The sequence below is a fragment of the Microcaecilia unicolor genome, chromosome 3 (assembly GCF_901765095.1).
Source record: "Microcaecilia unicolor chromosome 3, aMicUni1.1, whole genome shotgun sequence".
NCBI lineage: Eukaryota > Metazoa > Chordata > Amphibia > Gymnophiona > Siphonopidae > Microcaecilia > Microcaecilia unicolor.
This window is the reverse complement of record NC_044033.1, coordinates 495,468,896-495,485,661: the sequence shown is the minus strand read 5'-3', so window position 1 is coordinate 495,485,661 and position 16,766 is coordinate 495,468,896.

Here is a 16,766-nt window from a genome sequence, read left to right as displayed (position 1 = left end):
CAGGATGGAAAGGCAGAGAAAAGGCAGATTTTTGTCACGCTTTAAACTTATGATATTCCAATCTGCATCAATTACAATCATCTGGAAATTATAGCAATGATCATTCACAAATCATCAAATAATCTCAGGTGGCCCCACACAGCCTAGTACCAGCAGTGCAAACTATGTTAACCCTTTAGTGTTCTCTTGTTTGGAGTAAAAGCTGGCTGGGAGTTGAGCCAGTGGCGTAGCCAGAAGTCAATTTTTGGGTGGGCCAACAGGTTGGATGGGTGGGCACTAGACAGTGGTGTGCTGGTAAATGTTTAACAACAGGCTGTCTCCCCCGTCCACCTCTGCACCCCCCTCCCCCCCCCCCCCCCCCGTCCACCTGTGCACCTCCCCTCAAAATTGCAGAGCTGGCTATAGCTGGGGAGAGAGCCTGGGGGGGGGGGAGGCAATGCGGGGGGGAGGCAATGCATTACTCTCTCCAGGAAAAAAAAAATTAAATGATCCCAGGTTCCAATCTAATTCATGTTTATTGTGGGATAAAATGGCATAAATAAGTAAGTAAATATAAACTTTTAATGTTGACCACCTGATTCTCAAAGTGGACATATTCCATACCCAGCAATTCTATTTTCTCCCCTGTCCCCTCCCTCCAGCCATCAGCGATTCTCCTCTCTCCCCTGCAATTCCCTCCCGCCCCCAACCTTCCCTCCCAATCAATTACACCTGCCCGCCCTCTTCTCCCCCCAAAAATTTACAGTGGAAGCAGGCTGAGCTCCGTTCCTGCATCTGCCTCCCTCTCCCAGACGCTGCCTACCACGTCCATGATCGCAGGATCTACCTCCCTCCATCTCTCAGCACACATCAGCAGCAGCGCCGGTAGGGAATCATACACGCTGCCTCCTTCTAACCCGGAAGCGTCTTCTCTGCCGCGTCCAGCCCCAGCAGAAACAGGAAGTTCTGATAATGGGGGCGGAACGCGGCAGAGAAGACGCATGTGTTAGCAGGTGAGAGTCTGATATGTACAGACAGGGAGAGGGATCTTGGGGTGATAGTATCTGAGGATCTGAAGGCGACGAAACAGTGGCGGTGGCCGTAGCCAGAAGGTTGCTAGACTGTATAGACAGAGGTGTGACCAGCAGAAGAATTGAGGTGTTGATGCCCCTGTACAGGTCGTTGGTGAGGCCCCTCCTGGAGTATTGTGTTCAGTTTTGGAGGCCATATCTTGCTAAGGATGTAAAAAGAATTGAAGCAGTGCAAAGAAAAGCTACAACAGTGGTATGGGATTTGCGTTACAAAACGTATGAGGAGAGACTTGCTGACCTGAACATGTATACCCTGGAGGAAAGGAGAAACAGGGGTGATGTGATACAGACATTCAAATATTTGAAAGGTATTAATCCGCAAACAAACCTGTTCCGGAGACGGGAAGGCGGTAGAACTAGAGGACATGAAATGAGATTAAAGGGGGGCAGACTCAAGAAAAATGTCAGGAAGTATTTTTTCACGGAGAGAGTGGTGGATACTTGGAATGCCCTCCCGTGGGAGGTGGTGGAGATGAAAACTGTAACGGAATTCAAAAATGCTTGGGATAAACATAAAGGAATCCTGTTCGGAAGGAATGGATCCTCAGAAGCTTAGCGGAGATTGGGTGGTGGTACCGGTGGCTGGGAGGTGGGGCTAGTACTGGGCAGACTTTTACGGTCTGTGCCCTGAAAATGTTAGATACAAATCAAGGTCAGGTATACATATAAAGTAGCGCGTATGAGTTTGTCTTGTTGGGCAGACTGGATGGACTGTACAGGTCTTTTTCTGCCATCACCTACTATGTTACACTATTGTGGAGAGCAGTGTTTTTGTTACCATCAGGGGGAAATCTTCAGCTGGCCGAGCTAAATGTGTGCTACTGTTGGGTGGGCCTGAACCCTAACTGGGCGGGCCTCAGCTCCCCCCAGGCCCACCTGTGGCTATGCCACAGACCCGGCTTCGGGTTTTCTTTGGCCACCCAGCCAAAAAGGCATCTGCTGACTCTCTTTCAATATCTATACCAGAAATGTGTTTGCAACGGAGCAACGGCATGCAAATGTATTATGCATATTCAGTATTAGAACCACTGTCCTAATACTGTAACAGGAAGCAGGCAGGGATGTAAAAACCAGGACCAGATAACCCTGTTCTGAAAATACAGAGTCAGTTGGCAACCTTACAAAGCAGTGCATGGGAGGGGGTGCAGCCAGGGAACAGAAAGCCCAGCAGTTACTCCTGCATCAGATAATAAAAATTAGGGGAGGCAAATGTAGTGAGCTCTTCTTTATGTTTCTTTAAGCAGAAACTATGACATGTAATTTAGATTTCACCATTTAAAAATTCTGGACTGTAAAACCCTTCCTGTTTTTTTTTTTTTTGTCCCTCCCCCCCCCCCTTTTTTTTTTTCTCCTTCTTTTTAGCTTTTCACAGATTCTGGTCACCTAATTAGCACTGAAGGGATCTGAGTAGTGCATCAATCACTTCACAATGAAACACAAGGAAGCAAGTAAATCCCCAAAGCCTAGATTGCTTTTGATAGCATTGTACTGAATGAGTCATAACATGAATGATTAAAAGGACAGAACGCTATTATTTTGCATTAACACCTAATAAATGATGCCTACTCATCTACTCCTTGTAAGAAACATAACAAAAATATTTCAGATTAATTACTATAAATATTCCTTAGGCACACAGAAAGTCTGGGAAGAAGATACTGGGAGCACTCTTACTGGACAAATATGGACAACATTTTGGTTACAAGGTCCATGAACCTTACTTTCCACCTCTATTACTCAATCTTTATTTTTACTTTATCATCCTTCTTTATGGACCCCAATTAAACCCTGAAAAGTGGTTTAACTAATAGCAATTTATGGGGCCCTTTTACAAAGGCACGTCAAGCCTACCGCAGGCTTGCTGTGTGCAAATTTGTTTGCCTTCGATTGACCGGATGTGTACGGGATGAATCCACTGAACGGATCTCCTGTCTGAGAGACAGTGTCAAAAGAAGCTGGATGTAAAATCTGCTTATTCCATTGTAGTTGTCTTATATACAATGGATGAATCAGAATGATATATCACTGTGCTTATGCGATGTTTAGACAGCTCCTGAGGACGCCGTTGGTGAAACACAGCACTGTGTAGAGCTGCAAGAAAGGAATTGTTTGTACAAAGAATTTATGGACAATGAGCTGAAATAGCATTAATGTATGCCATGAATTTTGGAAGACCATGAATACAACTGAAATGGACTATATAAAGTGTGGATTTTAAATAATGATGGAATAATTGTATTAATAAAGAGTAATTTGATAACATTTATAATTTAAAAGAATATCTATTCCTATAAAGTTTTGTGTTATATAATTGGTGGGATAGTCACAGAATTGTTCCCTAGAGGTAGTTCATATCTGTATAGAATTCACCACTACTGCCAGGCTTCCTGCCCCCCACCCTGTGCCACTTCTGGCACTTAAAAATATCTGTTCTATTTTTAGCGCTGGGGGCCCAGTTACCGCGGGAGCCCTTATCACCTCCTAAATAGGTGGCTGTAAGGGCTCCCCCAGGAAATGTCCATGCGGCAAGTGTTTACCTTACTGCATGGCTATTTCCGTTTTTTTAATGCCTTTTACCCGCTGCGGTAAAGGGGGGCCTTGGCATGCGGCAAATCCACGTGCTGACGCTACCGCAGGGCCCCCTTAACAGCAGCTTGGTAAAAGGGGTCATGTTATAAGTCACCTGTCACTCTTCTACATACGATATATGAATGTACCAATTTATGGATCTTCTGGTCTGAAATCTGGTGTCGCACGTCATCATGCACAAAGTATTGACATCACTAACTAAATGAATTACAAAAATGCTTTCCATTCAAGAGCAGTATTTAACCCTCTAGGGGTCACACATTGTGCATGATGACATGCAACGCCAGATTTTAAATCTGGGCGTCTTGGTAGTTGTCAGGATTGCTGGAGGTCAAAATTATTGCTGGACATACTTATATTAATGTGAAACCAGCTTGACATACTTAGATTATTATTAAACCAGCTTCTGACCTCTGAGAACTCCCCCCTCCCTCAGGAATCTGAGGATGACATGGACCAAATGGTGTTGAGCTGCCTGCTAGCCCTGTGTTTAATTACTCCTGATTAACATACCTTTTGTTCCATCTGGGAGCAGAGCTCTCTTTGAGAACAAAGGAGGCCAGACAGAGAGGCTCCCATAGCTTGGGACTTCAAACAGGAGAAACTGTGAAATTGGTCACATTTCCTGACTTCAGAGAAGGTGCACTGGAGTTTGGTTGGGAAGGAAGATAAGTTTTTGATCTATTTCTGTTCTGGAGGTATAAAGGAGAGCACATGGTGCTCGGGGCACTTCTCTCTGTCCAGGGCACTGCTCTCTGTCCAGGGCACTACGTGTCTCTCTGTCTTTCTCTGGGCAGCAGAGCATAGACCTCTGCTTGCACTTCTCTCTCTTTCTTTCCCTCTGCCCACATATATACCTCTTGCAGCACAACCCCAAGGCTTCTCTCTTCCTCTGAACAAACACCCTATCCTTTCTTTCTCTCCCTAAACACAGATACAGCCCTGTACCAGTTACCTGTACTAAGTGCTGTGAGCCTATACATATCTGCAAATAAAATATACTTTATATATCCAAACCCGTGTGGATTATGTATTCTTTGGGAACCCACTGCTTCTGTGAACTGGACCCGGGACCAACCCTAGACAACGATTGCTGACATTTGGGGGCTCCTCTTGGTTTCAAAAGAGGATCTCCAGCTGGGTAAGTAAGAAATTGTTTTGCTTTCTGCATGTTTGCAGATGTAATTCTAGGCATGTTAAGGGGGATTGAAAGTTGAAGTAATTTAATGCTGTGTTTGGGGCTGCTCAGAAAAGACTGATAGATCTTCCAACTTTATTGGAAGGGGTACCAAGTTAAACAGTCCCACATTTTTAAACACTACATATCTGTCTTTGGTAATCACTTAATTTTTTGTCACTTTAAACTATTTCTCTCTATTCGGCCAGTCTCTGTCTTGGTGAAAGTCAGCTCTGCCTGACAGGAACTGACAGTTGGCATATCTAATCTAACACCTGCCTTGCTTAATCTGTATTCATTCTGCCCTGTCTCTTTAGTCCCTCTCCTTTATAAAGAGGGCTTTTCCAAATCCAAGAGCCACACAGAGCTAGTTCCATATATGTATATCTATAAAGAAACTAGCCAGGCCCCAGTACCAATAAAAGTATTTTTCAGCAGCCTCAACCATGGACGCTTTTGATCTTAAAGAACTAAAAGTAAAGGCACAGACTTATTGTAACAAAAAGGGAGGCCCATATGAAGGGGAATTCCCAGAGGATTCCTGGTATAACATCCAAAAACAAACGATACACCATTCACAAGAGTTCAAAAAGAAAACAAATAAACGGAAATGCCTTTTTATACAAGGCTTGTGTAGAGGGCTCATTAGTTTGAAACAGGAAAATGTAGAGCTGACCACTCAGTGCACTCAGTTAACCAGGGACCTTGAGGAAGCACAAGTTTGCATCTCTATGCATCGAGCACAGGTTGTGCAAGCAACAAATTCCTTCTTACATGTAAATGAACAATTGGACGAGGCTAAAACAGAATTAAAAAGGATAGTGACATTGAAAGGATAACACAGAAGGTCAGCCCTATGCCTTTTAATATGAATGAATGGTGCAAATGGGCCACTGATATTCTGATTCACTGGGGCCTAGGAAAGTATAAAAGGAAAACGTCTGACTTTGACAGACGTATGCACATGGCTTTAGAACCCCACTATTTTAAAGTAGGATCTCTCACCCACCCATACCAGTTGGTGAAAAAGGGTCTTGAGCAATTATTTCGCTGTACTCAAATGCAAGCATTTAGAATACTTGCACCCCTGCCAAATGACACACTAGAACAATTTGCACACAGATTGTGGGTACTGGAAGCAGCCTTTCGAGACCAGGAGGGTTGGCCCAAAACAGAAGATTATGGTCAGGAACATCATAAAGCATTTTTATTGGAAATCCTATCCCCTGAAATTACTAAATATCTCAGATTGTTTGTTGAGGACCCCAAAGAAATTCTTTTTGACAGGCTAATGCTCAGGATTGGATCTGTGTGGAAAACTCAGCCATCCCAGGTAATTACTGTGTCAGAAGCGGAAAAATGGCAAGCAGAAGGGCCATCCCACAGCAATAGGTCAGGAAACACAGGACAGGCCCCATGGAGAGGGCAGGGCAGAGGTAATTTTAGAAATTCCTCAGGCTACATCCCGTTTCATGAACTCAAAGCACAGAGAGACCAGTTAGCACAGCAGCAAATTAAGTGGGAGCAAGATAAATATACCATGCAGCTAGAATTAGACCGAATAAAAAGTGAACTGATAGCTGCCCAGGATAATCAAGCAAAAAAGGAATAGGGATGTCCTGATCTCCAGTGTCCAAATATCAAACAATCCAAAGTTTTTTTGTGCCCAGCCTGAGTCACTTAACCCTCCATTGCCCCAGGTACAAAAGTAACTACCTGTGTATAGTATGTAAACCGCTTTGATTGTAACCACAGAAAGGTGGTATAAGTACATAAGTACATAAGTAGTGCCATACTGGGAAAGACCAAAGGTCCATCTAGCCCAGCATCCTGTCACCGACAGTGGCCAATCCAGGTCAAGGGCACCTGGCACGCTCCCCAAACGTAAAAACATTCCAGACAAGTTATACCTAAAAATGCGGAATTTTTCCAAGTCCATTTAATAGCGGTCTATGGACTTGTCCTTTAGGAATCTATCTAACCCCTTTTTAAACTCCGTCAAGCTAACCGCCCGTACCACGTTCTCCGGCAACGAATTCCAGAGTCTAATTACACGTTGGGTGAAGAAAAATTTTCTCCGATTCGTTTTAAATTTACCACACTGTAGCTTCAACTCATGCCCTCTAGTCCTAGTATTTTTGGATAGCGTGAACAGTCGCTTCACATCCACCCGATCCATTCCACTCATTATTTATACACTTCTATCATATCTCCCCTCAGCCGTCTCTTCTCCAAGCTGAAAAGCCCTAGCCTTCTCAGCCTCTCTTCATAGGAAAGTCGTCCCATCCCCACTATCATTTTCGTCGCCCTTCGCTGTACCTTTTCCAATTCTACTATATCTTTTTTGAGATACGGAGACCAGTACTGAACACAATATTCCAGGTGCGACCGCACCATGGAGCGATACAACGGCATTATAACATCCGCACACCTGGACTCCATACCCTTCCTAATAACACCCAACATTCTATTCGCTTTCCTAGCCGCAGCAGCACACTGAGCAGAAGGTTTCAGCGTATCATCGACGACGACACCCAGATCCCTTTCTTGATCCGTAACTCCTAACGCGGAACCTTGCAAGACGTAGCTATAATTCGGGTTCCTCTTACCCACATGCATCACTTTGCACTTGTCAACATTGAACTTCATCTGCCACTTGCACGCCCATTCTCCCAGTCTCGCAAGGTCCTCCTGTAATCGTTCACATTCCTCCTGCGACTTGACGACCCTGAATAATTTTGTGTCATCGGCGAATTTAATTACCTCACTAGTTATTCCCATCTCTAGGTCATTTATAAATACATTAAAAAGCAACGGACCCAGCACAGACCCCTGCGGGACCCCACTAACTACCCTCCTCCACTGAGAATACTGGCCACGCAATCCTACTCTCTGCTTCCTATCTTTCAACCAGTTCTTAATCCATAATAATACCCTACCTCCGATTCCATGACTCTGCAATTTCTTCAGGAGTCTTTCGTGCGGCACTTTGTCAAACGCCTTCTGAAAATCCAGATATACAATATCAACCGGCTCCCCATTGTCCACATGTTTGCTTACCCCCTCAAAAAAATGCATTAGATTGGTGAGGCAAGACTTCCCTTCACTAAATCCGTGCTGACTTTGTCTCATCAGTCCATGTTTTTGTATATGCTCTGCAATTTTATTCTTAATAATAGCCTCCACCATCTTGCCCGGCACCGACGTCAGACTCACCGGTCTATAATTTCCCGGATCTCCTCTGGAACCCTTCTTAAAAATCGGAGTAACATTGGCTACCCTCCAGTCTTCCGGTACTACACTCGATTTTAGGGACAGATTGCATATTTCTAACAGTAGCTCCGCAAGTTCATTTTTTAGTTCTATTAATACTCTGGGATGAATACCATCAGGTCCCGGTGATTTACTACTCTTCAGCTTGCTGAACTGACCCATTACATCCTCCAAGGTTACAGAGAATTTGTTTAGTTTCTCCGACTCCCCCGCTTCAAATATTCTTTCCGGCACCGGTGTCCCCCCCAAATCCTCCTCGGTGAAGACCGAAGCAAAGAATTCATTTAATTTCTCCGCTACGGCTTTGTCCTCCTTGATCGCCCCTTTAACACCATTTTCGTCCAGCGGCCCAACCGACTCTTTGGCTGGTTTCCTGCTTTTAATGTATCTAAAAAAATTTTTACTATGTATTTTTGCTTCCAACGCTAATTTCTTCTCAAAGTCCTTTTTTGCCCTCCTTATCTCCGCTTTGCATTTGGCTTGGCATTCCTTATGATCTATCCTGTTACTTTCAGTTTATCAGTATATCAAGTCCCATTTCCTTTTCTCTTGCCCTTGATCAATATCTAGATCCAGTCAGAAGACATCAGTATATTGTAGTCTGGTCTGTTTTGAAGGAACTTTTATTTATTTATTTTACCAGACTGAACATGCCACTCCCTGCCAGTGCAATTGTTGAATGCTTTTTTAGCTGTGCTGGTTTAATAATGACTAAAAAAAAAAAACACAAATTTTTCAATATGCAATCACAGTCAAAGACAGTAGGGGGATTTAATAAAGAAAACAAAATATTTAGTGAATGGTTCCTCTCAGTTATCCAAGTCGTGATGAGCCACACCCTCGGCTTCTTGGGCAATATAGCACAATGAACAAGCCCAGAAGGACTCTCATTATATGCCCGGATACATCCTAGAGTGAACCAAGTGTATAGTGCTAGTGAAATAAATGTGCAATCACTAATCTAAAAAGCATCCACTACTGTCACAGTTCAATCCAGTGTCCCCAAGTTAGAAAATAATTCATAAGATACGGCACAAAAAAAAAAATCAAACCCAGCTGCTCAAAAAGTTTACTTATTTGGATGTGCAGTGCAAATCAAATGCTGGCTCTACAGAGCTCTGTTTCGGAAAATCCTTCATCAGGAACCCCGACATCCAAAAATCTAGAGAGAAATTGCAGTGCAGCAGCCGTTAGCCTTCCAAAATGGGGACAGTAGTGGATGCTTTTTAGATTTGTGATTGCACATTTATATCACTAGCACTATACAGTTGGTTCACTCTAAGATGTATCCAGGCATATAATGAGAGTCTTTTTGGGCTTGTTCATTGCGCTATATTGCCCAAGAAGCCAAGGGTGTGGCTCATCACAGCTTGGATAACTGAAAGGAACCATTCACTAAATATTTTGTCTTTGACTGTGATTGCATATTGGAAATTTTGGTTTTGTGAATTATATTTTGCATTTCCTGGTTTTGGTTCTTTGATTGGGCCCACAAGAGCGACAGTCGTTTTAGTTTTGCATAAAGAAAAGTGGACTGAATAGTAGAGCAATACAGTTGTTGGGATAAAAACATTAACTGTAGTTGCATTCATTGTAGTCGCGGTACTTTTACTTTTACTCAAAACCTTATATTAGGCAATAACTATTTTACTTTCGCTTAAGTAAATTTTTTAATGTGTTCCTCATTGTACTTTTACGTAAGTATTAAAATATGCATTTATTTTTGACATTTACTTAAGTACTTTGATCTAATACTTTGAAAAACACTGTTTTTTTTAATTTCTTTTGAATTTTTAAAATTATATTTGGTCCCAATATTCAACCGCAGTGATCAGGTGTCAAGTAAACCTCCAGCCACCACAGTTAAACTAAAACTGAATATTCAGCACCAGCATACAGATACTGGTCAGTGCTGATTCAGAGGTGTTGTCTAGTTAGTGGCCATGTTCAGACCACTAACTGGATAATAAATCAGACAAAGGACAACCTTTTTGCTGTCTGTTATCTGGTTGGGGGTCTGAATATAGCTGCTAATCAGATGTTTATTTTACTCACACTTTTTTCAGTAGTAGCTCAAGGTGAGTTATATTCAGGTACTCTGGCTGTTTCTCTGTCCCAGGGGAGCTCACAATCTAAGTTTGTACCTGAGGCAATGGAGGGTTAAGTAACTTGCCTAAGATCACAAGGAGCAGCAGTGAGATTTGAACCAGCCACCTCTGGATTGCAAGACTGGTACTCTAACCACTAGGCCACTCCTCCACTCAGGTGTCAGCTGAAGACAAACCTGTTGTGTCTGGCTTCCTATGCTACTACTGCTCAAGTATAAGGCTGTGCATTGTATATTTTGACTGTTTCTGAACTGTGACATGGGCTGGACTTTGAATTTTTATGTTCGTTTTGTTTTGTATGTTTTTTGAATTTGTATGTGTGTATATTGTACCTCGCCCTGGATAAGGGCGGGTTATAAATAATAAATCTAAATCTAACCTATGGCTCTACCCAAGCTTCACCCTCAGACCACTCTGGTATTGTCTGGAAAGTATGAAGGCAGTGGGAATATTCAGTGGCACTCTCCAGTTGTATATCCTGTCCAGCATTCATCCAGTTAGCCCCTGCTAAACAGATAAATGCCTTTGAGTATCGGTCCTTTTATTTTTGGTGGGCATTGTTTGCAAACAAATCATGTGCATGGAGTGGAGAAGTAGCCTAGTGGTTAGAATACCAGTCTTAACATCACGAGGTGGCTGGTTCAAATCCCACTGCTACTCTTTCTGATCATGGGCAAGTCACTTACCCCTGCATTGCCTCATGTACAAAATTAGATTATGAGCCCTTCGGTGACAGAGAAATACCCAGTATACCTGAATATAATGCACCTTGAGCTACTACTAAAAAAGTGTGAACAAAATCTAAATAAATAAATACTAAAACCAGAATGAAATACTCAGGGCTGGCTAGATCACAACCAAATACCCTCAGCTGTATTTTTCTTGGACACCAGCCTGGGCAACTACAAACAAAATAATCTTATCATGTTAGCAACTGTTTATTCTTACAAAATTAGCAGCAGCGCAGAAACTAGTTTCTTAGCAAAAATAAGTAGGGGGAAAACTGGATACATAAGCAAAAGGGAAAAACAGCAAGTGAGGCACCTACTAAACCTCTGGCTCCCCAGAGACCTAGGACTATCAGTGCCCACGCTTGCCTTTCAGACCAGGCACTTGTATAGAGTTTCTGAGCCCAAAGCACAAAGAACTGGTTTTTTTTTTCAAGAATACATCATCTAGGATATAATTGCAAGAGGTACATTAAAAAAAAAATTTCCTTAAAAGATACATTTCAAGACTCTGGGGGGGGGGGGGGGGGGGGGAGCAAGATGGCGTCCTAGCTGTGCTCACGGAAGCTCTCGAATTGTTTGCGGGTAATTCTTAAGAATTTTTCCTCGATTCCTACTATGCCCCATACCAAAAGAAAGGGGACGACAAAAGTGCAACCGCCAATTGCACTAACGTCGTCCCCTAACCAGCACACATTAGACCGCTTCGTGAGAAGCTTACCGCTCGATACCGGTTTGGCGATCCCCGCGTTGACTGACAACGAAGGAGCGATGTCGGCCAGGGGCCTAGACATCACACTATCGCCACCAACGCTGAATCCGCCTCCTTGTCCCGCTGGAGCTAGAGTGGAGTTAGGGGATCAAGCGGGAACCGATGTGGTCGGCGACTTGTCCCTATCTGGCGGTTTCTCCCCTGGAACAGCGGTTGAGAATACACTGGAGCGGGAAATGCCCCAGGAGGTGACAATGGAAGCTATCTGGATGCCGCTTCAGAGACTGACTATTGAGGTGGCGAAATCTACAAGAGAAGTTTCCACGATTGCAAGTAAGTTGACTTTAATGTCAGAATCTTACGAGGAAGTTAAAAGAGAATCCGCTACTCAATTTGCCACAGTAAAAGAAGAAATAAAAATGGTTAAGTCAACTGTTGATTCTCTTGTGAAGGATAAAGTTTTCACTGCTCGTAAAATAGAGCAGATAGAAAATTACAACCGACGCCTCACGCTCAGAATGTTGAATTTTCCCATCTCACCAGCTTTGACTCCCCGTGACTTTCTTAAAAAATATTTGCAGGAGATTTTGAAGTTTTCTCCAGCGGATATTCCACCATGTAATAAGATTTATTACTTACCTAAAGTGCAAAAGCAAGGAGAAATACCTCAACCCCCTGCAATAGATATTCAGAATTTAACAGCACTACTGGAAGACTCAATGATAGAAATAACTTCAAGAGGGACCCTTATAATATCTATAGTTTTTGAACAGGATTTGAACATGATTATGAAAATGTACTTTAAACATTCGTCAGCCCTGTTTTGTGGGTAGAAAATATGGGTCTACCCTGACGTTAATAAGATAACACAGCAGAGGCGAAAGCAATTTCTTGCATTGAGAGATGAAGTGAAAGCGCTGGGTGCAATATTTACCTTGGCATATCCATGCAAATATATAATTGGCATACATCTGGCATTAAATACGTCTTTTTTGAGCCATCTCAGTTAAAGGTTTTTCTGGACGCTAAAAATCCATCTAGCTGAATAGGAAGAACGATTGATATCAGCAAGTAAGAATTAAGAGAAAGTAAAATCAGGACTATGCCAATTTGTGCTAAGATTTTTTTTCCTTCTGTTTTAGAGTAATAATTCTCCTTAAATTTGTTTGGACTCTCCCCCCTTATCTTATGGTGGTCTAAGGAAAAGTGATAAGATAAATAAGTTTGACATGGAGGCTCATTTTCAAAGCACTTAGCCTCCCAAAGTTCCATAGAAACCTATGGAACTTAGCCTCCCAAACTGCTTTGAAAATATGCAGTATAGTAACATAGTAGATGACGGCAGAAAAAGACCTACACGGCCATCCAGTCTGCCCAACAAGACAAACTCATATGTGTATACCTTACTTTGATTTGTACCTGCCTTATTCATGTATGTTTAAATGGAATATTTTTTTTCCTCAATAACTCTCTGTATTGCCTTACAAACTTGATTTGTTTGTATTATAATTAAAATCAATAAATATAAAATAAAATTAAAAAAAGATACATTTCAGTCCTTTTTTTAAATTAAACACATCCTCAAAAAAAAAAAAACTTATCTCACTTCAAAGAGTAAGGGTCCAGTTCTCACAGAGTCCCCACCCTCACAATATGTCTTTTCATCCTTTGTCTTAAGTCTTAAGGAGTGGAGGAGTAGCCTATTGGTTAGTGCAGTGGACTTTGATCCTGGGGAACTGAGTTCAATTCCCACTGCAGCTCCTTGTGACTGTGGGCAAGTCACTTAACCCTCCATTGCCCCTGGTACAAAATAAGTGCCTGAATATATGTAAACCACTTTGAACGTAGTTGCAAAAACCTCTGAAAGGCAGTATATCAAGTCCCATTTCCCTTTCCCCCCAACAGGAATTCTGTCACCTCTTCCCCATGTCCATCTCCTTTCTCTCTTCAAATGATAATTAGTTCTCAACAGATGGAAACCTGCTGTATCCAGTTAGTTCTCCAAATGAACACACCTGTTGAAAAAACAGTGAATTGCATGATCCACTGTCTTTCAAGTACCTGGGGAGGAAGGGGGATGCTTGATTGTGCTGGGCACCTAGTGGCCTTATTTTGTAATCCACACTGGACCCGCATGGTCTAGGCCATCATAATTGCACCTCCACCAACAGAAACAAAACATAACCCCATTCTTTGTTGCACTTTTAATTTGGCTTATTTTGAAACAAAGTTAGCTTATTTCATTGGTGGCAATTATATAAAGAGGTGCCTCAATTAAGATACTACAAAGAGGCACGCTTAGCACCAATGCTTTAATGGTGTTAGGGTGCACCTAATCTAATATAATAAAACGCACCGTGAACGTTCTGAAGACAACTTTCTGAAGTCACTCAAACACTCCCTGTAGGGTTTCAGTTCCCTTCTCCACCACTGCCAACTCCAGGCTCCGCTCATTATGCCTTGCCTCGCCCTATGCCTGGAACAATCTTCCTCAACCCCTACGCCAAGCCCCCTCCCTACCCGCCGCATAGAGCCCGCCGCATAGAGCCTGCCATGAGTGGGAAAGCGCGGGGTACAAATGTAACAAAAAAAAAAAACATCTTCAAATCTCTGCTTAAAACTCACCTTTTCAATGCTGCTTTCGGCACCTAACCTTTCGTGTAATATAGTATGCCCTATCAGATGGACTCCTCACTTGTCTTTTGACTGTACACTTGTCTTTAGACTGTACACCTGTCATTTAGATTGTAAGCTCCTTGAGCAGGGACTGTCCTTCCATGTTTAAATTGTACAGCGCTGCGTAACCCTAGTAGCGCTCTAGAAATGTCAATTAGTAGTAGTAGTAGGGTTCGTGGATTCATGGTGTGAAGCCAGCCAGCCGTCTCTGCCCCACCCTCGCGTCAAACGTCATGACGTCGAGGGCGGAAAAAAAAAAAAAACAAACGGATCGCACCCACGCACGGTGCGTTTTATTATATTAGATTTACCTCCGTGGTGGCGGTTCCGGCAGCGCAGCATCAGGGAAGGAGGCGGCGCTCCTGACGTCTCTAGCCGTCCCTTCGCTGTGTTCCGCCTTCTTCTGACATCAAGGATGACGTCAGAAGAAGGCGGAACACAGCGAAGGGAAGGCTAGACGTCGGGAGCGCCGCCTCCTTCCCTGACGCTGCGCTGCCGGAACCGCCACGGAGGTAAATTTAAAAAGAAAAAAAAAGAAAAGGGATGTTGGGGGGAAAGAAGAGGGTGGGCAGTAAAGTTGAACAATGGGAGCGGGAGGGCAGGGGAGAAACGACAGCATGAATGCGAAGGGGGGGATGAGAAGAGGGCGGGCCAGGCTGGGACATGGGAGAGAGAGGAGCATGGATGCGAGGGGGGTCATGGAAGGGAGAGAGGGGAATTGCTGGAAAAGGATGAATGGAGGGGGCAGGGGACAGAGGAGCATGGATGGGCATGGATTGGGAGGGCAGGGCTCAGGGAGAGAGGGGAATTGCTGGAAAAGGATGAATGGAGGGGGCAGGGGACAGAGGAGCATAGAGGAGCATGGATTGGGAGGGCAGGGCTCAGGGAGAGAGGGGAATTGCTGGAAAGGGATGAATGGAGGGGACAGATGGGCATGGATGGATATGGATTGCAGGGCAGGGCACAGGGAGAGAGGGGAATTGCTGGATAGGGATGAATGGAGGGGGCAGGTGACAGAGGAGCATGGATGGGCATGGATTGGGAGGGCAGGGCTCAGGGAGAGAGGGGAATTGCTGGATAGGGATGAATGGAGGGGACAGATGGGCATGGATGGATATGGATTGCAGGGCAGGGCTCAAGGAGAGAGGGGAATTGCTGGATAGGGATGAATGGAGGGGGCAGGTGACAGAGGAGCATGGATGGGCATGGATTGGGAGGGCAGGGCTCAGGGACAGAGGGGAATTGCTGGATAGGGATGAATGGAGGGGACAGATGGGCATGGATGGATATGGATTGCAGGGCAGGGCTCAAGGAGAGAGGGGAATTGCTGGATAGGGATGAATGGAGGGGACAGAGGAGCATAGAGGAGCATGGATTGGGAGGGCAGGGCTCAGGGAGAGAGGGGAATTGCTGGAAAGGGATGAATGGAGGGGACAGATGGGCATGGATGGATATGGATTGCAGGGCAGGGCACAGGGAGAGAGGGGAATTGCTGGATAGGGATGAATGGAGGGGGCAGGTGACAGAGGAGCATGGATGGGCATGGATTGGGAGGGCAGGGCTCAGGGACAGAGGGGAATTGCTGGATAGGGATGAATGGAGGGGACAGATGGGCATGGATGGATATGGATTGCAGGACAGGGCTCAAGGAGAGAGGGGAATTGCTGGATAGGGATGAATGGAGGGGGCAGGTGACAGAGGAGCATGGATGGGCATGGATTGGGAGGGCAGGGCTCAGGGACAGAGGGGAATTGCTGGATAGGGATGAATGGAGGGGACAGATGGGCATGGATGGATATGGATTGCAGGCCAGGCCTCAAGGAGAGAGGGGAATTGCTGGAAAAGGATGAATGGAGGGGGCAGGGGACAGATGGGCATGGATTGGGAGGGCAGGGCTCACACTCTCTCTCATATACAATGTCTTTCTGACTCTCACTCTCACACACTCTCCACTGTATCACATTCACTCTCTATGTGCCACACAGTCACTCACACACTTGCTTGGTCTCATACACTCACTCTCACAGAGAATCTGTGTCTCACACACAATCTCTCTCTCGCACACACACACTCTCTCTCACACTGTGTCTCACATACACACTTGCACACACTCTCATTCTCACACACACACTCTCTCACAAACACACTCACACCCAGACTCACTCTCTCTCTCACACACACACACTTTCACTCTGTCTCTCACATACACTCTCCCAAACATACACACTCCGAGGAAAACCTTGCTAGCGCCCGTTTCATTTGTGTCAGAAATGGGCCTTTTTTACTAGTCTGTTATAAAATACTAGCATAAAACCAACATGGCATGCTAAACTCTAGGCCCAACCACTTATACCATAAATTGGCATGCCTATGTCTGCCATGTATAGTAACATAAGTGTTGCTGTTGCCCTAATTGGACAGACCAAAAGTCCA